Raw genomic sequence first — 24,399 nt, 5'->3', positions numbered from 1 at the left:
ATACCAAAAAAAGACCTTAAATGCCAAAAGTACATACTAAGTTTCTAATCATAATTAATTAGCTTCTTAAAAATTACAAAGACTATCTAAAAGATATCCATTCGCACCAAGAACGTGATGAAGGTGATGATTGTGTGACGCTCATCCCTTCTCCCTATGACGTGTCCGACAACACTTTGCTACATGAATAAGCTAATGATATTCTAATCTTAACCAGAATCTTGGGTAACTAAATGATGGGGCATTCAGAGAATCCGGAGGTCTAAACCTTGTCTTGGATCTGAGTAGATTCAATGATGAATGACTGTGACGAGCTTCACTCCGCGGTGCTGGGCGTTAGGCGACGAAAAGGAGGGTGAATCCTTCCGCATGTCGGAACCGAAGATGAATACCGGCCGTGACAGGGTGCGTGAGCATATTATTCACTGAGAGGAGGGGATGTAGCCACTGACAACGGTGATGCCCTTGCATAAAGCCAGCCATGGAAAGGAGTAAGACTGATTGGATGAAGATAGCAGGAAAGCAGAGGTTCGAGGAACGAAAGCATCTCCATTCGCTTATCTGAATTCTACCATGATTAATAATTCTCTATTATTTTTATCATATAATGTTGCTGACCTGCTCATCATGTATCGTTCCCTGTTTTTGGCCCGTGCCTCTGGGGATTGTTTGAGTTTGGACAACTGACGGGTTGCCATTTAGTACTGCTTCAGTAATTAGGTAATTTCTTTTGTTTTTTTTCAAAAATTTTTCAAAATATTTTCAATCTCTCATCTGTTTTCAAAAAAAAAAATGTTTTAAAAATTTTATTCAGATTTTAAGAATGAATTCTAGTCTTTCATGAAGCATGTGAAGCCTGGCTGACTGTAAAGCCATGTCTAAATTTATTTGGACTGAGGCTTGCAATTTGTTATCAGAGCAATTTAGTTGTTGCTCATCCACCTGCTGCTGATCCATGATCACCTGCTGAAGCTTGGCTGGCCATTGGCCAGGTCTAGTGTTTTGGACCGGAGCTTTCTTTGAAAGCTTGGCTGGCTAGTGAGCCATGTCTAATTCCTGGACTGAAGCTTTAGACTAAGATGCAAGATTCCTGGAATTCATATTAAAAATTTTGGAATCCTTATTTTCCCTTTTCAATAATTTCGAAAAATTAGAAAATCATAAAAATCAAAATATTTTGTTTCTTGTTTGAGTCTTGAGTCATATCATAAGTTTGTGTCAATTGCATATGCATCTTGCATTTTTCGAAAATATCATGCATTCATAGTGTTCTTCTGATCTTCAAGTTGTTCTTGGTAGTCTTCTTGTTTGATCTTGATGATTTTTTTATTTTGTGTTTTTCATGTTTATCATATGCATTCTTGAATTCTTAGTGTCTAAGCATTAAAGAATTCTAAGTTTGGTGTCTGCATGTTTTCTTTGCATTAAAAGTTTTTCAAAATTGTGTCTATGATGTTCATCATGGCATTCAAAGTGTTCTTGGTGTTCATCTTGACCTTCATAGCATTCTTGCATGCATTCATTGTTTGATCTAAAATTTCATGCATTGCATATTTTCATGTTTTTCATAAAAATTCAAAAATCAAAAAAATATCTTTTCCTTTTTCTCTCATCAAATTCGAAATTGTGTGACTTTTTCAAAAATTTTTAAAATCATGTTGTTTCTTATGAGTCAAATCAAATTTTCAATTTGAAAATCTTATCTTTTCAAAATCTTTTTCAAAAATCTTTTTCTTATTTTTATCACTAATTTTCGAAAATAACATAATCATTAATGTTTTGATTCAAAATTTGAAGTTTGTTACTTGCTTGTTAAGAAAGATTCAAACTTTAAGTTCTAGAATCATATCTTGTGATTCTTATGAATCAAGTATTAATGTGATTTTAAAAATCAAATCTTTTTCAAAACTAATTTTATCATACTTTTCAAAATATCTTCTTATCTTATCTTTTTCAAAATATCTTTTCAAATATTTTCTAACTTCCTAACTTCCTATCCTTTCAAGTTTGTTTCAACTAACTAACAACTTTTTGTTTGTTTCTTAACTTTTTCAAACCACCTAACTAATTCTCCCTTTCTAATTTTCGAAAATATCTCCCCCTTTTCAAAAATTTATTTTTAATTAACTAATTATTTTTATTTTTATTTTTGATTTCAAAAATTTTCGAAAAAAAAAATACTAACAATTTCAAAAACATTTCAAAAATCACTAACTTTTTCAAAATATTTTTCGAAAAATTCTCTCTCTCCCATCTCATTCTATTTATTCATTCATATCCTAACATCTCATCTCACATCTCTTCCATCCGTACAGTTGTGTTTCTTCCTTAATTACATTCTTTGTCTCCCCCTCTTCTTCCACTCACACAGGAATCCCTATACTGTGGTATAAAGGATCTCCATTATTATTATTATTTTTCTGTGCCTTCTTCTTTGTCATATGAGCAGGAGCAAGGATAAGAACATTCTTGTGGAAGCAGATCCAGAACCTGAAAGGACTCTGAAGAGAAAATTAAGAGAAGCTAAATACAACAATCCAGAGATAACTTTTCAGAAATTTTCGAACAGACAGAGGAGATGGCAGCCGAAATAATAATAATGTAAGGAAGATGCTTGGTGACTTCACTGCACCTAATTCCAATTTCTGCCATTGGAGCAACAACTTTGAGCTGAAACCTCAGTTAGTTTCTCTGATGCAGCAGAACTGCAAGTTTCATGGACTTCCATCTGAAGATCCTTTTCAGTTCTTAACTGAATTCTTGCAGATATGTGATACTGTTAGACTAATGGAGTAGATCCTGAAGTCTACAGGCTCATGCTTTCCCTTTTGCTGTAAGAGATAGAGCTAGATTATGGTTGGATTCTCAACCCAAAGACAGCCTGAACTCTTGGGATAAGCTGGTCACGCTTTCTTAACCAAGTAGTTTCCTCCTCAAAAGCTGAGCAAGCTTAGAGCTGATGTTCAAACCTTCAGACAGAAGAAGGTGAATCCCTCTATGAAGCTTGGAAAGATACAAACAGTTGACCAAAAAGTGTCCTTCTGACATGCTTTCAAAATGACCATCCTGGACATATTCTATGATGGTTTATCTGAGTATCAAAGATGTCATTGGACACTTCTGCAGGTGGATCCATTCACCTAAAGAAAACGCCTGCAGAAGCTCAAGAAACTCATTGACATGGTTGCTAATAACCAGTTCATGTACACTTCTGAAAGGAATCCTGTAGTAATGGGACGCCTATGAAGAAGGGAGTTCTTGAAGTTGATACTCTGAATGCCATATTGGCTCAGAACAAAATATTGACTCAGAAGTCAATATGATCTCTCAGAGTCTGCATGGAATGCAAGCTGCATCCAACAGTACTCAGAGGCATCTTCTGAAGAAGAAGCCTATGATCCTGAGAACCCTGCAATAGCAGAGGTAAATTACTTAGGTGAACCTTATGAAACACCTATAACTCAACATGGAGAAATCATCCAAATTTCTCATGGAAGGATCAAAAGCCCCAACAAGGCTTTAATAATGGTGGAAGAAACAGGTTTAACAATAATAAACCTTTTCCATCATCAACTCAGCAACAGACAGAGAACTCTGAAGAAAATGCTTCTAATTTAGCAAATCTAGTCTCTGATCTATCTAAAGCCACTGTAAGTTTCATGAATGAAACAAGGTCTTCCATTAGAAATTTGGAAGCACAAGTGGACCAGCTGAGTAAAAGGATCACTGAAATCCCTCCTAGTACTCTCCCAAGCAATACAGAAGAGAACCCAAAAGGAGAGTGCAAGGCCATTGACATAAGCGCCATGGCCGAACCTGTGAGGAGAGGAGAGGACGTGAATCCCAAGGAGGAAGACCTCCTGGACGTCCAGTGGTCAATAAGGAGCTTCCCTCTGAGGAACCAAAGGAATCTGAGACTCATCTAGAGACCATAGAGATTCCATTGAACCTCCTTATGTCCTTCATGAGCTCTGATGAGTATTCCTCTTCTGAAGAGAATGAGGATGTTACTGAAGAGCAAACTGCCAAGTTTCTTGGTGCAATCATGAAGTTGAATGCCAAATTGTTTGGCATTGATACTTCGGAAGTTGAACCTCCCTTGTTCATCAATGAACTAAGTGATCTGGATCAACTGACATTGCCTCAGAAGAGACAGGATCCTGGAAAGTTCATAATCCCTTGTACCATAGGCACCATGATCTTTAAGGCTCTGTGTGACCTTGGTTCAGGGATAAACCTCATGCCCCTCTTTGTAATAGAGAAACTGGGAATCTATGGGGTGCAAGCTGCTAAAATCTCACTAGAGATGGCAGACAGCTCAAGAAAACAGGCATATGGACAAGTAGAAGATGTATTAGTAAAGGTTGAGGGCCTTTACATACCTACTGATTTCATTGTCCTGGATACTGGAAAGGAAGAGGATAAATCCATCATCCTAGGAAGACCTTTCCTGGCCACAGCAAGAGCTGTGATTGATGTTGACAGAGGTGAAATAGTCCTTCAATGGAATGAGAACTCCCTTGTATTCAAAACTCAAGGATCTCCCTCTGCAACCATGGAGAGGAAGCTTGAAAAGCTTCTCTCAAAGCAGAGTCAACCAGAGCCCCACAGTCAAACTCTAAGTTTGGTGTTGGGAGGCCACAACCAAACTCTAAGTTTGGTGTTGAACTCCCATATCCAAACTCTAAGTTTGGTGTTGGAGAGTCTCAACAAAGCTCTGTACATCTGTGAGGCTCCATGAGAGCTCACTGTCAAGCTATTGACATTAAAGAAGCGCTTGTTGGGAGGCAACCCAATGTTTATCTAATTCTTATTTTTATTGTTTTTCATGTTTTCTTAGGTTCATGATCATGTGGAGTCACAAAATAAATATAAAAATTGAAAACGGAATCAAAAACAGCAGAAGAAAATCACACCCTGGAGGAGCATCTGTCTGGCGTTCAGCGCCAGAACAGAGCATGGTTCTGGCGCTGAACGCCCAAAATTGGCAGCTTCTGGGCGCTGAACGCCAGAACAGGCATGGTTCTGGCGTTCAGCGCCAGAAATGGCACACAGATGGGCGTTGAACGCCCAAAATGGCCACCAACCTGGCGCTGAACGCCCAGAGTTGGGTACAAGGGCATTTTTACATGCCTAATGGGTGCAGGGATGTAAATCCTTGAACACCTCAGGATCTGTGGACCCCACAGGATCCACTCAGGATCTTTGGACCCCACAGGATCCATTCAGGATCTGTGGACCCCACAGGATCCCCAACTACCTCGACTCACTTCTTCTCACCACTCTCTTTCACACAACCCATAAACACTCTTCCCTAAAAAACCCTCACCAATCACCTCAATCTCTCTTCCCCACTAAACCTTCACCACTCACATCCACCCACTCTTCCAATAAACCTACCTCATAAACTCCACCTACCTTCAAAATTCAAAACAATTTCCCACCCAAACCACCCATATGGCCGAAACAATACCCCACCTCCCTTCCCTATATAAAGACCTCCATTCTTCATCAAATTCACACAACACAACCCCTCTATACCCTTCTTGGCCGAAACCACATCTCCCTCTCCCTCTCCATATTTCTTCTTCTTCTTTCTCTATTCTTTTGTTTATTGCTCGAGGGCGAGCAATATTCTAAGTTTGGTGTGGTAAAAGCATAGCTTTTTTGTTTTTCCATTACCATTGATGGCATCAAAGACCGGAGAATCCTCTAGAAAAGGGAAAGGGAAGATAAAAGCTTCCACATCCGAGTCATGGGAGATGGAAAGGTTCATCTCCAAAGCCCATCAAGACCACTTCTATGATGTTGTGGCCAAGAAAAAGGTGATCCCTGAGGTCCCTTTTAAACTCAAAAGAAATGAGTATCCAAAGATCCGACATGAAATTCAAAGAAGAGGTTGGGAAGTTCTAACAAATCCCATCCAACAAGTCGGCATGCTAATGGTTCAAGAGTTCTATGCCAATGCATGGATCACCAAGAACCATGATCAAAGTAAGACCCCGGATCCAAAGAACTATTTTACAATGGTTCGGGGGAAATACTTAGATTTTAGTCCGAAAATGTGAGGTTGGCGTTCAACTTGCCATACATGGAAGAGAACGCACGCCCCTACACAAGGAGAGTCATCTTTGATCAAAGGTTGGACCAAGTCCTTATGGACATATGTGTAGAAGGAGCTCAATGGAAGATTGACTCCAAAGGCAAGCCGGTTCAACTAAGAAGATTGGACCTCAAGCCTATAGCTAGAGGATGGTTGGAGTTTATTCAATGCTCAATCATTCCCACTAGCAACGGTCTGAAGTTACTATAGACCGGGCCATCATGATCCATAGCATCATGATTGGAGAAGAGGTGGAAGTTCATGAGATTATACCTCAAGAACTCTACAAGGTGGCTGACAAGTCCTCCACCATGGCAAGGTAGCCTTCCCTCACCTCATTTGCCACCTATGCAATTCGGCTGGGATTGACATAGAGGGAGATATCCTCATCAAGAGGACAAGCCCATCACTAAGAAAAAGATGGAGCAAGCAAGAGAGCCCAGTCATGAAGCTCAAGAGGCGCAAGAAGCTCACTTCCATGAGATCCCTGAGAAGCCTCAAATGCACTTTCCTCCACAAAATTATTGGGAGCAAATCAACACCTCCCTAGGAGAATTGAGTTCCAATATGGGACAACTAAGGGTGGAACATCAAGAGCACTCCATCATGTTGCATGAAATAAGAGAAGATCAAAAGGCAATAAGGAGGAGCAACAAAGACAAGGAAGAGACATAGAAGAGCTCAAGGACATCATTGGTTCCTCAAGAAGGAAACGCCACCATCACTAAGGTGGATTCATTCCTTGTTCTTGTTTTCTCTGTTTTTCGTTTTCTATATTATGTGCTTATCAATGTTTGTGCCTTTATTACATGATCATTAGTAGTTGGTAACTTTGTCTTAAAGATATGAATGTCCTATGAATCCATCACCTCTCTTAAATGAAAAATGTTTTAATTCAAAAGAACAAGAAGTACATAAGTTTCGAATTTATCCTTGAACTTAGTTTAATTATATTGATGTGGTGACAATGCTTCTTGTTTTCTGAATGTATGCTTGAACAGTGCATATGTCTTTTGAAGTTGTTGTTTAAGAATGTTAAATATGTTGGCTCTTGAAAGAATGATGACTAGGAGACATGTTATTTGATAATCTGAAAAATCATAAAAATGATTCTTGAAGCAAGAAAAAGCAGCAAAGAACAAAGCTTGCAGAAAAAAAATAGAAAAAAAAATAGGCGAAAAAAAAATATAGAAAGAAAAGAAAAAGCAAGCAGAAAAAGCCAATAACCCTTAAAACCAAAAGGCAAGGGCAAATAAAAAGGATCCCAAGGCTTTGAGCATCAGTGGATAGGAGGGCCTAAAGGAATAAAATCCTGGTCTAAGCGGCTAAACCAAGCTGTCCCTAACCATGTGCTTGTGGCGTGTAGGTGTCAAGTGAAAACTTGAGACTGAGCGGTTAAAGTCAAGGTCCAAAGCAAAAACAAAGAGTGTGCTTAAGAACCCTGGACAGCTCTAATTGGGGACTTTAGCAAAGCTGAGTCACAATCTGAAAAGGTTCACCCAATTATGTGTCTGTGGCATTTATGTATCCGGTGGTAATACTGGAAAACAAAGTGCTTAGGGCCACGGCCAAGACTCATAAAGAAGCTGTGTTCAAGAATCATCATACTGAACTAGGAGAATCAATAACACTATCTGAACTCTGAGTTCCTATAGATGCCAATCATTCTAACCTCAATGGATAAAGTGAGATGCCAAAACTATTCAAGAGGCAAAAAGCTATAAGTCCCGCTCATTTGATTGAAGCTCTGTTTCATTGATAGTTTGGAATTTGTAGTATATTCTCTTCTTTTTATCCTATTTGATTTTCAGTTGCTTGGGGACAAGCAACAATTTAAGTTTGGTGTTGTGATGAGCGGATAATTTATACGCTTTTTGGCATTGTTTTTAGTATGTTTTTAGTAGGATTTAGTTACTTTTAGGGGTGTTTTCATTAGTTTTTATGTTAAATTCACATTTCTGGACTTTACTATGAGTTTGTGTGTTTTTCTGTGATTTCAGGTATTTTCTTGCTGAAATTGAGGGACTTGAGCAGAAATCAGATTCGGAGGTTGAAAAAGGACTGCTGATGCTGTTGGATTCTGACCTCCCTGCACTCAAAGTGGATTTTCTGGAGCTACAGAACTCGAAATGGCGCGCTTCCAATTGCGTTGGAAAGTAGACATCCAGGTCTTTCCAGAAATATATAATAGTTCATACTTTGGCCAAGAATTGACGACGTAAACTGGCGTTCAACGCCAGCCTTCTGCCCAAATCTGGCGTCTAGCGCCAGAAAAGGATCCAAAACCAGAGTTAAACGCCCAAACTGGCACAGAAACTGGCGTTCAACTCCACAAATGGCCTCTGCACGTGCAACACTTAGGCTCAGCCAAACACACACCAAGTGGGCCCAGGAAGTGGATTTATGCATCAATTACTTACTCATGTAAACCCTAGTAGCTAGTTTATTATAAATAGGACCTTTTACTAGTCTTTTTGAGAATCTTTGGTCTTAGTTTTAATCCATTGTTCATCTTAGGAGACTATTGATCTCGTTTAGGGGGCTGGCCATCTCGGCCATGCCTGGACCTTCACTTATGTATTTTCATACGGTAGAGTTTCTACACTCCATAGATTAAGGTGTGGAGCTCTGCTGTTCCTCAAAGATTAATGCAAAGTACTACTGTTTTCTATTCAATTCTTCTTATTTCTCTTCTAAGATATCCATTCGCACCCAAGAACGTGATGAAGGTGATGATTATGTGTGACGCTCATCATCCTTCTCCCTTATGAACGCGTGCCTGACAAACACTTCTGTTCTACATGAATTAAGCTAGAATGAGTATCTCTTAGATCTCCTAACCAGAATCTTCGTGGCGTAAGCTAGAATGATGGCGGCATTCAAGAGAATCCGGAAGGTCTAAACCTTGTCTGTGGTATTCTGAGTAGGATTCAATGATTGAATGATTGTGACGAGCTTCAAACTCGCGAGTGCTGGGCGTTAGTGACAGACGCAAAAGGAGGGTGAATCCTATTCCAGCATGATCGGAAATCGACAGATGAATAGCCGTGCCGTGACAGGGTGCGTGAGCATATTATAAACTGAGAGGAGGGGATGTAGCCACTGACAACAGTGATGCCCTTGCATACAGCCAGCCATGGAAAGGAGTAAGACTGATTGGATGAAGATAGCAGGAAAGCAGAGGTTCAGAGGAACGAAAAGCATCTCCATTCACTTATCTGAAATTCCTACCATTGAATTACATAAGTATCTCTATTCCTATCTTATTATATAGTATTCGAAAACTCCATGATTATTTATATCCGCCTGACTGAGATTTACAAGGTGACCATAGCTTGCTTCATACCAACAATCTCCGTGGGATTCGACCCTTACTCACGTAAGGTATTACTTGGACGACCCAGTGCACTTGCTGGTTAGTTGTATCGAAGTTGTGACCATTATGAATTAAGATCAAAGCACAAGCTTTGGAGCATTACCAGGATTGTCGAGCCTGGACATCACAATTTCGTGCACCAGTCACAACAGTAAGAATGAGCATGGAGTGTTCTAAAACTAGAGTGCAGAATTCATGGAGGGTTTGCATTGACTATAGTCGCCTAAACAAGCTACTCGCAAGGATCATTACCCCTTGCCATTTATTGATCAGATGCCTGATCGCTCATCAGGTAAATCTCATTATTGCTTTTTAGATGGTTATACAGGCTACTTCAAATTCATATAGCTCCTGAAGATCAGGAGAAGACTACTTTTATATGTCCCTTTGGAACGTAAGCATATAAGAGGATGCCTTTTGGTTATGTAATGCACCAGCTACTTCCAAAGATGCATGATAAGTATCTTCTCAGATCTTATTGAGAACTGTATGGAAGTATTTATGGATGATTTTAGCGTTTATGGTGATTCCTTTAACCTTTGCTTGGATAATTTAGCTAGAGTATTAGATAGGTGTGTTAGTTTAAACCTTGTATTAAATTTTGAAAAGTGTCATTTTATAGTAAAACAAGGGATTGTTCTAGGACATGTCGTGTCTAATACTGGTATTTCTGTAGATCCAGCAAAGGTAGATGTCATTTCTAGTTTACCTTACCCCTCTTCCGTGAGGGAAGTCCATTCATTCCTTGGCCATGCAGGTTTCTACAGGAGATTCATTAAGGACTTCAGTAAGGTAGCATTGCCCTTATCCAGACTGCTGCAGAAAGATATGAGTTCGAGTTCAGTGAGGATTGCATGTAAGCATTTGATAAGCTGAAGATCGCCCTGACTCAAGCTTCGATTGTGATGCCTCCAACCATGCAGTGGGAGCGGCGCTGGCTCAGCGCGAAGGTAAGGATCCTTCGTAATTGCTTATGCGTCTAAGACCTTAGATGCTGCTAAGTCTAATTACATTACTACTGAAAAAGAGCTTCTGGCTATTATTTTTGCTCTGGATAAATTTCGTGCCTATTTACTTGGCACTAAGGTGGTAGTGTACTCAGACCATGCAGCTCTAAAATATTTATTAGCTAAAAAGAGTCCAAACTAAGGTTGATACGTTGGATACTGCTGCTGCTGCAAGAATTTGATTTAGAAATTAAGGATAGGATGGTAACCAGAATTTAATGGCAGACCACTTGAGTCACCTTGAGCACATTAAAGATGACTCCACTCCTATAAATGATGCTTTTCAATTTGATAGCTTGCATGTAGTATCTGAAGTAGTTCCTTGGTATGCACCTGTAACTAATTATCTAGTTAGCCATACTTTCCCTCCCAATTTCACTAAGCATCAGAGAGACAAGCTGAAAAGCGAGTCCAAATATTATATATGGTATGACCCATATTTATGGAGGTGTGGTGCTGAACAGGTAATTAGAAGGTGTGTGCCTCAATCAGAATTCCAGTCCATTTTAGAGGCCAACCACTCTTCTGAGAGTGGAGGACATTTTGGCCCTCAAAGAACAGCTAGAAAATTTTAGACTGTGGATTCTGGTGGCCTACTCTTTTTAAAGATGCTGCTGCCTTTTGTAAATCTTGTCCCCCATGCCAAAGGTTTGGTAATATATCCAAGAAGGATGAGATGCCTCAACAGATTATGCTTTTCTATGAAATTTTTTATGTTTGGGACATTGACATCATGGGTCCATTCCCAAACTCTGGTGGTTATCTTTATATACTGTTAGCTGTAGATTATATTTCTAAATAGGTGGAAGTAATTCCTACCTGTACTGATGATGCTAACACTGTTGTTTCCTTTGTTAGAAACCATATTATTTGTCACTTTGGATCATCATGAGCAATCGTGAGTGATCAAGGCACTCACTTTTTTAACAGGAGACTAACAGGATTACTGAAGAAGCATGGGATAGTCCACAAAGTAGCAACAGCTTATCATCCCCAAACAATGGACAAGAAGAAGTGTCTAACAGAGAGATTAAACGCATTCTAGAGAAGATAGTAAAGCCTCATAGGAAGGACTGGAGTGCCAGACTACAAGATGCACTCTGGGCATATAGAACAGCGTATAAGACACCCATTGGGATGAGCCCCTTCCACTTAGTGTACGAAAAGGATTGCCACCTTCCAGTAGAGATGGAACACAAGGCTTTCTGGGCTATGAGGGAGTGCAACATGGGATTTGAGGAAGTTGGTACTGAAAGGAAGCTGCAACTAGCCGAATTAGAGAACCTTCACCTAGAAGCATATAACAACTCAAAGTGATACAAAGAGAAGATGAAGGCTGTCCATGACAAGCACATAAAAAGGAGAGAGTTCAGACCAGGGGAGTTAGTTCTTCTTTATAACTCCAGATTGAGGCTCATGCCAAGCAAGCTGAGATCAAGATGGAAGGTCCCCACAGAGTAGAAAAGGCAGAGCCATACGGAGTTTTTCACCTGCGTCATCCTTCTAGCTCTAAATTCATTAAGGTCAATGGACATCGCCTAAAGATTTATCATGGTGAGAAGATGAAACATCACAAAGAGCTAGAGGTCTTCCTCTTGGAAGACCCACCAACAGAAGAAGAATGAGCCTGAAGACCGTCCAACTTGAGGACGGCAAAGCAAAGTGCTAGGAGGGAGACAACCCACCATGGTATGATCGTTCCGTTTCAATCTTAGTTTTGTTTTGTTTTATTTTACTTTATTTTTCTTAATGACTCTTCTCATAATCTCTGCATATAGTCTGCATTTGCATTTGCATTTTGCATAAAAAAAAAGGGGCACACGACGCGCAAGCATTGCTGACGCGTATGCGTCATACGTGCATTAGAAACAAAGAAGAAAAGAAGCAGAGAGTTACGCCGGAGCATGGCTGGAGGCGTGCCTTAGGCACAAACACGCCCACGCGTACGCATCCCTGATGCATACGCGTCACTTGAAAAATCAGCCTTCCACGCGTACGCGTCACCCACGCGCACGCGTGACTCTACGAACTTGACGTAAATGGCTGTATGGCAGAAAGTTATGATGGAAGTGTGCTGAAAGTGTGCTGGAAGCACAAGCCCCATCACGCGTACGCGCCCCCCACGCGTCCGCGTCATTTTTCAAAATAAGGCCATTCATGCATGCGCGTGCCTCACGCGCATGCGTCACCCTAAATTTGGCAGTGTACAAACGAAACAGAGAGTTGTGTGTACGCGAGGCTGCTCTCGCGCCAATAGCACAATTCAAGTCACACGCACGCGTCACCCACGCATATGCGTCACTTGAAAATAGCGCCAACCACGCGAACGCGTGATACACGCGTCCGTGTCGCGTGCGATGCACAGTTTAACTATACCTGCGCCAGAAATCTTATCTTTTCTTCCCCAACCCTAAATCTTTCTTATCCTTTCTTAATTCTTTCTTCTTCCTTATTTCTTCTTTATTCCTTCCCACTTTTTACTTTCTCCCTCCTTCTTTTTCATATTCATTATCAAGGTTCTTTTCTTTTCTTCTTCCCTTTTTACTTTTCCATTATTATTTTCATTTATATTTTCTTCTTCTTTTCTTTTTACTTTCATTATCTACGTTTTCTTTTTCTTTCTTTTTCTTTTTACATTCTTTTGATTGGTGTTAGAAATTTAATTGGGTGATTGTTTTCTTCTACATTTTGCTTGTGGATTATTAAGAAGTTGTTTGACAATTATCAATAATTATTTTTAGTTGTTTTCATGTTCAAATTTAATACTTTCAGTAACATATCTACCATGCATACTAAGTGTTTGTGAAAAAGCCCGTATGGCATTGTGCATTTTTAAATTATTCTATTCTTCTACCCTAATGCCTGTTTTTCATAAAACCCCTTTTTATATATTATTGATTGGATATAATTGTCAATACAAAAAGATTGTTAGTTTGACAGACTTGATAATCAAATTGGGTAATTAATGCTTGATCTATGCCACTCATGCCTTTGCCAGCATGCCAATAAACATCTTGCATTTACTTACCATTACATGCACTTGCTATATTTCCATTGATGAACTTCTCACATGTAGTCGCGACCTTGTGTTAATGACATTCTTCTTTACCATGCATTGATTATCACTTGTATCATCCTCTTCCTTGCTCGAACCCTTAGATTTACATGTTACTTTCTTCTTCTCTTTTCAAGATGGCCACCAAGAAGGGTAAAGAGAAAGCTACTCCCAAACCACCGAAAAAAAAAGGAATAAAAAGAGCACTAGTTGCAGAGCCATCTTCAACAGCAGTAAATCCCTCAACAAAGCGAATCAAGAGGATCATCAAGGTCGATGAAAAGAGAAAGTCCTTCCAGCAAAGGACACTGCGCGGTTCACTAACCGCTACTGTGAGTAGATGTTCACCATCCTGGCTGAGCGGAACTATAATAATGAGTACCTACTCATTCTCCCGACCCACATTGTTAAATTTGTTGAGCCCCGCATTGAGCGAAGACAATGGGATTCCTACGGAGATAGCCACGGCAGGTTAACCTTTCTTGGGTAGTTGAATTCTACTCCAATTTCCACATGCCAACCCTGTAGTCTGTCTATGTCTGTCAGAAGCAAGTTCCCATAACTGAAGAGGCCATTCAGCGAGCATTAAATCTTCCCTCTGCTCCAGAAGGACTGGACGCATTCCAAGAAGCCTCATTCAAGCGCCAGACATACCAATTTGACTGGAACGCCGTTCTCAGAGTTATAGCCCAACCTGGCAGCAGATGGATCTTTGGATACCATCGATCCAGACCTAAGGGCGTATTAGCTTCAGCACTCACCTTAGAGGCTCGAGTATGGGCACAGATTATGTCCCATTACATCTTTCCGAGCACTCACGAGTCCTCCTTCACTGCAGATATGACTGTTCTACTCTGGTGTATCCTTACATACCAGCACCTCAATTTACCAAGACACCTTCGGCATGCTATGGGACACGTACAGATTTTGGGCAACCAACCTTTTCCCGCCTTGGTTTCAGATCTAGTCTCAGCAGTCAGAGTCTCCTACAGAGCTGGGGACACCAAGGCAATGATTCCATGGGATGATCAGTACGTCCCTAACGGGAAGTACATCAGACCTCCAGCAACCACTACTAGCTGGCCTGCTGAACCAGCCGAAGATATTCCTTCACCTTCCACATCACAAGCACCTTCAATAAATCAACTGCTCCATCAGATACTTGAGAGGTTGGACCGGCTTGACCGGTAAGGAAAGCGAAGAGAGCGCCGTAACAAGCGCCGATTTACATACCTCAAGGAGCTGCTTGTTGGTAACCACCCACCTGAAGAAGACCCAAATACCCTGGACTCCACTTCATTTACAAGTACAGGGAGCCATGACGGTCCCGATTGTGGAGATACTGCTACCAGCCCCCCTTTGTTCCTGACTGATGGCACCGAGGACGGTGCCAAGCTTTAAGTGTGGAGAGGTCGGTCAATACCTGACTTCTGGAGGTATTTACTCTTCTTAGCACCAATAAATTATTTATTTTTCTTTTTTTAGGATAGGATAAATTGCATAGTAATAGGTATTTGCATGCATGTTCTATTTGGTTGAAAAATAATAAGTTTCTTTTTAAGACCCTATTTTTTTTTAAATTTCACTAATTTAAATCAGAATTTTTTTTGTGTTAAACTTGTTTGAAGATTGTAAATTGGAACATGGTTTTTAAAGCTAGAACACACAACCTGTGAGACTTGAGCTTAATTACATGGTTACACTATTTAACCATAATATTTTATTCTTGTGTGTTTGCTTCTCTATGATTGTAATCTATATTTTGTTCCATCCTATATGTCCAATGTTTAATGTGTTATATGAATGCATATGATTGAGGCCATTGTTCGATTATTAGCTCACTTATCCCAAATATCCTACCCTTCCATTCACCTTTGTTAGCCACTTTGAGCCTTTTAATCCCATTTGTTCTATATTTTACCACATCACTAGCCTTAAGTAGAAAAACAAATTAAATACCCCAAATTGAATCTTTGGTTAGCTTAAGATAGAGATTGTGTGTCAATTAAGTGTGGGAAACTCTGGGAACATGAGTTAATAGGGAATGTCTTGTGTTTCTATTAATTATTGGGAATTTGGGTACCTACTCATGTGAAAACAGAAAAAAAAAACCCATGTGCATTGATAAGTTATGTTCACTCTTATTTAAAAAAAATCCAAAGATATTCAATATTTAAATAAATAAATAAGGGGACAAAATTACCCCAATGTTAAGTTTAATGAAAAATCAATGCATATGTGATACAAGTTAAGAGAAAAGTTGATGCATGAGTATGTAATGAAAAAGTTGGAATTTTGGGTAGCTAGGCATGAATTTAAAAAAGTATGTAGAGTGTATGTATAGGTAAAGAGCTTAGGTTAATCAAGGATTCAATTCATAGCTCACTTAGCTATATATATACCCTCACCTTTACCTTGGCCCCATTACAACCTTGAAAAGACCTCATGATGTTTGCATTGGTACATTAAATATTTATTGATTGGTTAGGTGAAGAACAAAGTTTAGAAAGCATGATTAGGGAAGAGTAGAGTGATTAACCTTAGACACTTGAGAGATTAGAGTGCATATACACTACCAGTAAGGGTTCAATGCTTGATTCTATGTTCCCTGCTGGTATGCGAAATCGTGATCACTCAGATTTAGATTTGTAAAATTATTTGTTCGTTCTTTCCCTGGCAATGGCGCCAAAAACGGGTGCACAGAACAATGGTCCAAACATAACTTCACAACTTCGCACAACTAACCAGCAAGTGCACTGGGTCGCCCAAGTAATAAAACCTTACGTGAGTAAGGGTCGATCCCACGGAGATTGTTGGTATGAAGCAAGCTATGGTCAACTTGTAAATCTCAGTCAGGCGGATATCAAAAGGTTATGGAGTTTTCGAAAATATATAATAATTAAACATAAAATAAAGATAGAAATACTTATGTAATTCATTGGTGAGAATTTCAGATAAGCGTATAGAGATGCTTTCATTCCTCTGAACCTCTACTTTCCCGCTGTCTTCATCCAAGCAGTCTTACTCTTTTCCATGTCTGGCTTTTTGTAAGGACATCACCGTTGTCAATGGCTACTTTTCATCCTCTCTGTGAAAATGGTCTGATGCGCTGTCACTGCATGGCTAATCATATGGAGGCATCACCGTGGTCAATGGCTACGTCCCATCCTCTTTGTGAAAATGGTCCAAATGCTCTGTTACAGTACGGCTAATCATCTGAGGTTCTCGATCATACTGGAATAGGATTCACCCACCTTTTGCGTCTGTCACTACGTCCAGCACTCGCGAGTTTGAAGTTTGTCATAGTCATTCAATCCCAGAGTCCTACTCGGAATACCACAGACAAGGTTTAGACTTTCCGGACTCTCATGAATTCCGCCATTAATCTAGCTTATACCACAAAGATTCTGACTAAGAGATCCAAGAGATACTCATTCAATCTAAGGTGGAACGGAAGTGGTTGTCAGGCACGCGTTCGTAGGGGAATGATGATGATTGTCACGTTCATCACATTCATATTGAAGTGCGAATGAATATCTTAGAAGCGGAATAAGTTGAATTGAATATAGAAACAGTAGTACTTTGCATTAATTCATGAGGAACAGCAGAGCTCCACACCTTAATCTATAGAGTGCAGAAACTCTACCATTGAAAATACATAAGTGAACATAGGGTAAGCATGGCCGAGTGGCCAGCCTCCCATGGAGGTCTAGAGATCTAAAAATGATCAAAAGATGTCTAATACAATAGTAAAAAGTCCTATTTATACTAAACTAGCTACTAGGGTTTACAGAAGTAAGTAATTGATGCATAAATCCACTTCCGGGGCCCACTTGGTGTGTGCTTGGGCTGAGCTTTAGCTTTCCACGTGCAGAGGCTTCTTTTGGAGTTGAACGCCAAGTTGTAATGTGTTTTTGGCTTTCAACTCTGATTCGTAACGTTGTTTCTGGCGTTTAACTCTAGACAGCAGCATAGAACTGGCGTTCAACGCACTTTTGCGTCATCTAAACTAGGCCAAAGTATGGACTATTATATATTTCTGGAAAGCCCTGGATGTCGACTTTCCAACACAATTAGAAGCGCGCCATTTTGAGTTCTGTAGCTCCAGAAAATCTATTTTGAGTGCAGGGAGGTCAGAATCCAACAGCATCAGTAGTCCTTCTTCAACCTCTGAATCTGATTTTTGCTCAGGTCCCTCAATTTCAGCCAGAAAATACCTGAAATCACAGAAAAATACACAAAATCATAGTAAAGTCCAGAAATGTGAATTTAACATAAAAACTAATAAAAACATCCCTAAAAGTAACTAGATCCTACTAAAAACATACTAAAAACAATGCCAAAAAGCGTATAAATTATCCGCTCATCACAACACCAAACTTAAATTGTTGCTTGTCCCCAAGCAACTGAAAATCAAATAGGATAAAAAGAAGTGAATATACTATAAATTCCAAACTATCAATGAAACATAGCTCTAATCAGATGAGCGGGACTTGTAGCTTTTTGCCTCTTGAATAGTTTTGGCATCTCACTTTATCCATTGAGGTTCAGAATGATTGGCATCTATAGGAACTCAGAGTTCAGATAGTGTTATTGATTCTCCTAGTCCAGTATGTTGATTCTTGAACACAGCTACTTTATGAGTCTTGGCCGTGGCCCTAAGCACTTTGTTTTCCAGTATTACCACCGGATGCATAAATGCCACAGAAACATAATTGGGTGAACCTTTTCAGATTGTGACTCAGCTTTGCTAAAGTCCCCAATTAGAGGTGTCCAGGGTTCTTAAGCACACTCTTCTTTTGCTTTGGTCCTTGACTTTAACCGCTCAGTCTCAAGTTTTTACTTGACACCTTCACGCCACAAGCACATGGTTAGGGACAGCTTGGTTTAGCTGCTTAGGCAAGGATTTTATTCCTTTAGTCCCTCCTACCCACTGTTGCTCAAAGCCTTGGGATCCTTTTTATTACCCTTGTCTTTTGGTTTTAAGGGTTATTGGCTTTTTGCTCTTGCCTCTTGGTTTTAAGAGGTTTGGCTTTTTCTGCTTGCTTTTTCTCTCTCTTTTTTTTCTATTTTTTTTTGCTATTTTTTTTTCTGTAAGCTTTTGTATTCACTGCTTTTTCTTGCTTCAAGAATCATTTTTATGATTTTTCATATTATCAAATAACATGTCTCCTTGTCATCATTCTTTCAAGAGCCAACATATTTAACATTCATAAACAACAACTTCAAAAGACATATGCACTGTTCAAGCATTCATTCAGAAAACAAAAAGTATTGTCATCACATCAATATAATTAAACTAAGTTCAAGGATAAATTCGAAACTCATGTACTTCTTGTTCTTTTGAGTTAAAACAGTTTTCATTTAAGAGAGGTGATGGATTCATAGGACATTCATAACCTTAAGACAAAGTTACTAAATACTAATGATCATGTAATAAGACACAAACTTAGATAAGCACTTAACATAGAAAACGAAAAACAGAGAATGTAAGAACAAGGAATGAGTCCACTTTAGTGATGGTGGCGTTTCCTTCTTGAGGAACCAATGATGTCCTTGAGCTCTTCTATGTCTCTTCCTTGTCTTTGTTGCTCCTTCCTTATTGCTATTTGATCTTCTCTAATTTCATGAAGGATGATGGAGTGCTCTTGATGTTCCACCCTTAATTGTCCCATGTTGGAACTTAATTCTCCTAGGGAGGTGTTGATTTGCTCCCAATAGTTTTGTGGAGGAAGATGCATTTGAGGCATCTCCGGGATTTTATGGTGATGAGCTTCATGCGTCTCTTGAGATCCATGAACGGGCTCTCTTGCTTGCTCCATCCTTTTCTTAGTGATGGGCTTTTCTTCCTCAATGGGAATGTCTCCTTCTATGAAAGCTTCAACTGAGTAACATAGATGGCAAATAACATGAGGAAAAGCTAGCCTTGCCATGGGGGAGGACTTTTCGGCTATTTTGTAGAGTTCAAGGGAGATGACTTCATGAACTTCTACTTCCTCTCCAATCATGATGCTATGAATCATGATGGCCCGATCCACAGTAACTTCAGATCGGTTGCAAGTGGGGATGATGGAGCGTTGGATGAACTCTAACCATCCTCTAGCCACAGGCTTGAGGTCTAGTCTTCTTAGTTGAACCGGCTTGCCTTTGGAGTCAATCTTCCATTGAGCTCCTTCCACACATATGTCCATGAGGACTTGGTCCAACCTTTGATTAAAGTTGACCCTTCTAGTGTAGGGGCGTGAATCTCCTTGCATCATGGGCAAGTTAAACGCCAACCTCACATTTTCTGGACTAAAATCTAAGTATTTCCCCCGAACCATTGTAATATAATTCTTTGGGTTCGGGTTCTTACTTTGATCATGGTTCCCAGTGATCCATGCATTGGCATAGAACTCTTGAACCATTAGAATTCCGACTTGTTGGATGGGGTTTGTTAGAACTTCCCAACCTCTTCTTTGGATTTCATGTTAGATCTCCGGATACTCATTTCTCTTGAGCTTGAAAGGGACCTCGGGGATCACCTTCTTCTTGGCCATAACATCATAGAAGTGGTCTTGATGAGCTTTGGAGATGAATCTTTCCATCTCCCATGACTCGGAGGTGGAAGCTTTTGTCTTCCCTTTCCCTTTTCTAGAGGATTCTCCGGTCTTGGGTGCCATCAATGGTAATGGAAAAACAAAAAGCTTATACTTTTACCACACCAAACTTAGAATATTGCTCGCCCTCGAGCAAGAGAAGAAAGAATAGATGAAGAAGAAGAAGAAAATATGGAGGAGAGGAGGGAGAGGTGTATTCGGCCAAGAAGGGGAAGAGAGGGTTGTGTTGTGTGAAAATGAGGAAGAATGGAGGGCTATATATAGGGAAGGGAGGGGGTAAGGTTCGGCCATAAGGGTGGGTTTTGGGTGGGAAATTGATTTTAAATTTTGAAGGTAGGTGGAGTTTATGAGGTAGGTTTATGGGGAAGAGTGGATGGATGTGAGTGGTGAAGTGGTGATAGGGAAGAGAGATTGAGGTGATTGGTGAAGAGTTTTGGGGAAGAGTGTTTATTGGGAAGAGAAGATGAACATTGAGAAGAGGGAAGAGAGTGAGTGGTGGTAGGTGGGGATCCTGTGGGGTCCACAGATGCTGAGATGATCCTGTGGGGTCCACAGATCTTGAGGTGTCAAGGAATTGCATCCCTGCACCAATTTGGCGTGTAAAATGCCTTTGCATGCAATTCTGGCGTTTAAACGCCGAATTGATGCTTGTTCTGGGTGTTCAGCGCCCAGATGCAACATATTTCTGGCGTTGAACGCCAGCCAGATGCTTGTTTCTGGCGTTCAGCGCCAGCTCTTCTCCACTGTGCATTTCTGGCGTCTGAACGCCAGGATGCTGCTTGTTTCTGGCGTTCAACGCCAGATCCATGCTCTGTTCTGGCATTGAACGCCAGCCAGATGCTCCTTACTGGCATTTAAATGCCAGTAAGATCCTCCTCCAGGGTGTGATTTTTCTTCTGCTATTTTTGATTCTGTTTTCAATTTTTATATTTATTTTGTGACTCCACATGATCATTAACCTATAAAGACATATAACTAATAAAAATATAATTAAATAAAAAATTGGGTTGCCTCCCAACAAGCGCTTCTTTAATGTCAATAGCTTGACAGTGGGCTCTCATGGAGCCTCACAGATGTTCAAAGCATTGTTGAGACTCCCCAACACCAAACTTAGAGTTTGGATATGGGAGTTCAACACCAAACTTAGAGTTTGGATATGGGAGTTCAACACCAAACTTAGAGTTTGGTTGTGGCCTCCCAACACCAAACTTAGAGTTTGACTGTGGGGGCTCTGGTTGACTCTGCAGTGGGAGAAGCTTACTGTGCCTCTTTTTCATGTTTACAGAAGGATGTCCTTGAGTTTTAAACTCAGGGGAGTCCTCATTCTATTGAAGGACTAGTGCACCTCTGTTAACATCAATCACAGCCCTTGCTGTGGCTAGGAAGGGTCTTCCAAGGATGATGGATTCATCCTCATCCTTCCCAATATCTAGGATTATGAAATCAGCAGGGATGTAAAGGCCTTCAACCTTTACTAATATGTCCTCTACTTGTCCATAAGCCTGTTTTCTGGAATTGTCTGCCATCTCTAATGAGATTTTAGCAGCTTGTACCTCAAAGATTCCTAGTTTCTCCATTACAGAGAGTGGCGTGAGGTTTATTCCTGACCCCAGGTCACATAGAGCCTTCTCAAAGGTCATGGTGCCTATGGTACAAGGTATCAGGAACTTTCCAGGATTCTTTTTCTTCTGATTTAATCTCAGTTGATCCAATACATTTAGTTCATTGGTGAACAGGGGAGGTTCATCTCCCCAAGTCTCATTACCAAATAAATTGGCATTCAGCTTCATGATTGCACCAAGGAGCTTGGTAACTTGCTCTTCAGTAACATCCTCATTCTCTTCAGAAGAAGAATACTCATCAGAGCTCATGAAGGGCGTAAGGAGGTTCAATGGAATCTCTATGGTCTCTAGATGAGCCTCAGATTCCTTTGGTTCCTTAGAGGGAAACTCCTTATTGATCACTGGACGTCCCAGGAGATCTTCCTCACTGGGATTCACGTCCTTCTCCTCTCTTCTGGGTTCGGCCATGATGGTCATTTTAATGGCCTTGCACTCTCCTTTTGGATTTTCTTCTGTACTGCTTGGGAGAGTACTAGGAGGAATTTCAGTGATCCTTTTACTCAGCTGGCCCACTTGTGCTTCCAAATTTCTAATGGAGGACCTTGTTTCATTCATGAAACTTACAGTTGCCTTAGATGTATTTTGTTCAGAGTTCTCTGTCTGTTGCTGAGTGGATGATGGAAAAGGTTTACTATTGTTAAACCTATTTCTTCCACCATTACTAAAGCCTTGTTGAGGCTTTTGTTGATCCTTCCATGAGAGATTTGGGTGATTTCTCCATGAGGGGTTATAGGTGTTTCCATATGGTTCACCCATGTAATTCACCTCTGCTATTGCAGGGTTCTCAGGATCATAAGCTTCTTCTTCAGAAACTGCCTCTTGAGTACTGTTGGATGCAGCTTGCATTTCATTCAGACTCTGAGAAATCATATTGACTTGCTGAGTCAATATTTTATTCTGGGCCAATATGGCATTCAGAGTATCAATTTCAAGAACTCCCTTCTTCTGAGGCGTCCCATTACTTACAGGATTCCTCTCAGAAGTGTACATGAACTGGTTATTAGCAACCATGTCAATGAGTTCTTGAGCTTCTGCAGGCGTTTTCTTTAGGTGAATGGATCCACCTGCAGAAGTATCGAATGACATCTTAGCTAATTCAGACAGACCATCATAGAATATATCCAGGATGGTCCATTCTGAAAGCATGTCAGAAGGACACTTTTTGGTCAGTTGCTTGTATCTCTCCCAAGCTTCATAGAGGGATTCACCTTCTTTCTATCTGAAGGTTTGAACATCCACTCTAAGCTTTCTCAGCTTTTGAGGAGGAAAGAACTTGGCTAAGAAAGCCGTGACCAGCTTATCCCAAGAGTTCAGGCTATCTTTAGGTTGAGAGTTCAACCACACTCTAGCTCTGTCTCTTACAGCAAAAGGGAAAAGCATGAGCCTGTAGACTTCAGAATCTACTCTATTAGTCTTAACAGTATCACATATCTGCAAGAATTCAGTTAAGAACTGAAAAGGATCCTCAGATGGAAGTCCATGAAACTTGCAGTTTTGTTGCATCAGAGAAACTAATTGAGGTTTCAGTTCAAAATTGTTTGCTCCAATGGTAGGGATAGAGATGCATCTTCCATGTAAATTGGAATTAGGTGCAGTAAAGTCACCAAGCATCCTCCTTGCATTATTATTATTTTTGGCTGCCATCTCCTCTTCTTCTTAAAAAATTTCTGAAAGGTGCTTGCTGGATTGTTGTAATTTAGCTTCTCTTAGTTTCCTTTCAGGTTCTGGATCTGCTTCAACAAGAATGTTCTTGTCCTTGCTCCTGCTCATATGAAAAAGGAGGGAACAAAAAAATAATAATAGGGATCCTTTTTGCCCAGGTGTAGAGGTTCCCTTAGGTGAGTGGAAGAAAATAAGAGTAGAAGAAAAGAAGAAGAGAAAATCTGAACTCAGAGAGAGAGAGGGGGTTCGGATTTTTGGTGAGTGAGGAAGAGATGTTAGTAGATGAATAAATAAATAGAAGGAGATGAGAGAGAGAAGAGAATTTTCGAAAATAATTTTTGAAAAATGGTTAGTGATTTTTGAAAATTAAAAGAAGAAATAAATTAAAATTGAATTTTGAAACAATTAGTTAATTAAAAAGAATTTTTGAAAAAGAGGGAGATATTTTCGAAAATTAAAGAGAGAGAGTTAGTTAGGTAGTTTTGAAAAAGATAACAAACAAACAAAAAGTTAGTTAGTTAGTTGAAACAAATTTGAAAATCAATTTTGAAAACATAAGAAGATAAGAAGTTAGAGAAGATATTTTAAAATCAAATTTTTGAAAAAGATAAGATAAGAAGATATTTTTGAAAAGATATGATTGAATTAGTTTTGGAAAAGATTTGATTTTTAAAATCACAATTAATGACTTGATTCACAAGAAATCACAAGATATGATTCTAGAACTTAAAGTTTGAATCTTTCTTAACAAGTAAGTAACAAACTTGAAATTTTTGAATCAAAACATTAATTGATGATGTTATTTTCGAAAATTATGAGATAGAATGAAGAAAAAGATTTTTGAAAAATATTTTTATAATTTTCAAAAATAAATAAGAAAAATGAAAAAGATTTGATTTTTGAAAAAGATTTTGAAAAAGATAAGATTTTTAAATTGAAAATTTGATTTGACTCATAAAAATAACTAGATTTTAA

The 24,399-nt window shown here is 39.6% G+C and overlaps 1 non-coding gene across 1 annotated transcript; it reads left to right on the top strand.

The window, feature by feature from the left end:
* Window positions 1-22,902: 22,902 nt before the first annotated feature.
* LOC112768193 (small nucleolar RNA R71) lies at window positions 22,903-23,010 on the top strand. Its single transcript, XR_003185631.1, has one exon. It is a non-coding gene; the product is annotated as a small nucleolar RNA R71 (small nucleolar RNA).
* Window positions 23,011-24,399: the final 1,389 nt, after the last annotated feature.

This window comes from Arachis hypogaea, chromosome 17 (assembly GCF_003086295.3).
Source record: "Arachis hypogaea cultivar Tifrunner chromosome 17, arahy.Tifrunner.gnm2.J5K5, whole genome shotgun sequence".
NCBI classification, from domain to species: Eukaryota; Viridiplantae; Streptophyta; class Magnoliopsida; order Fabales; family Fabaceae; genus Arachis; species Arachis hypogaea.
The sequence above is the reverse complement of the archived record's forward strand: the minus strand, read 5'-3'. Positions and strand labels throughout refer to the sequence as shown.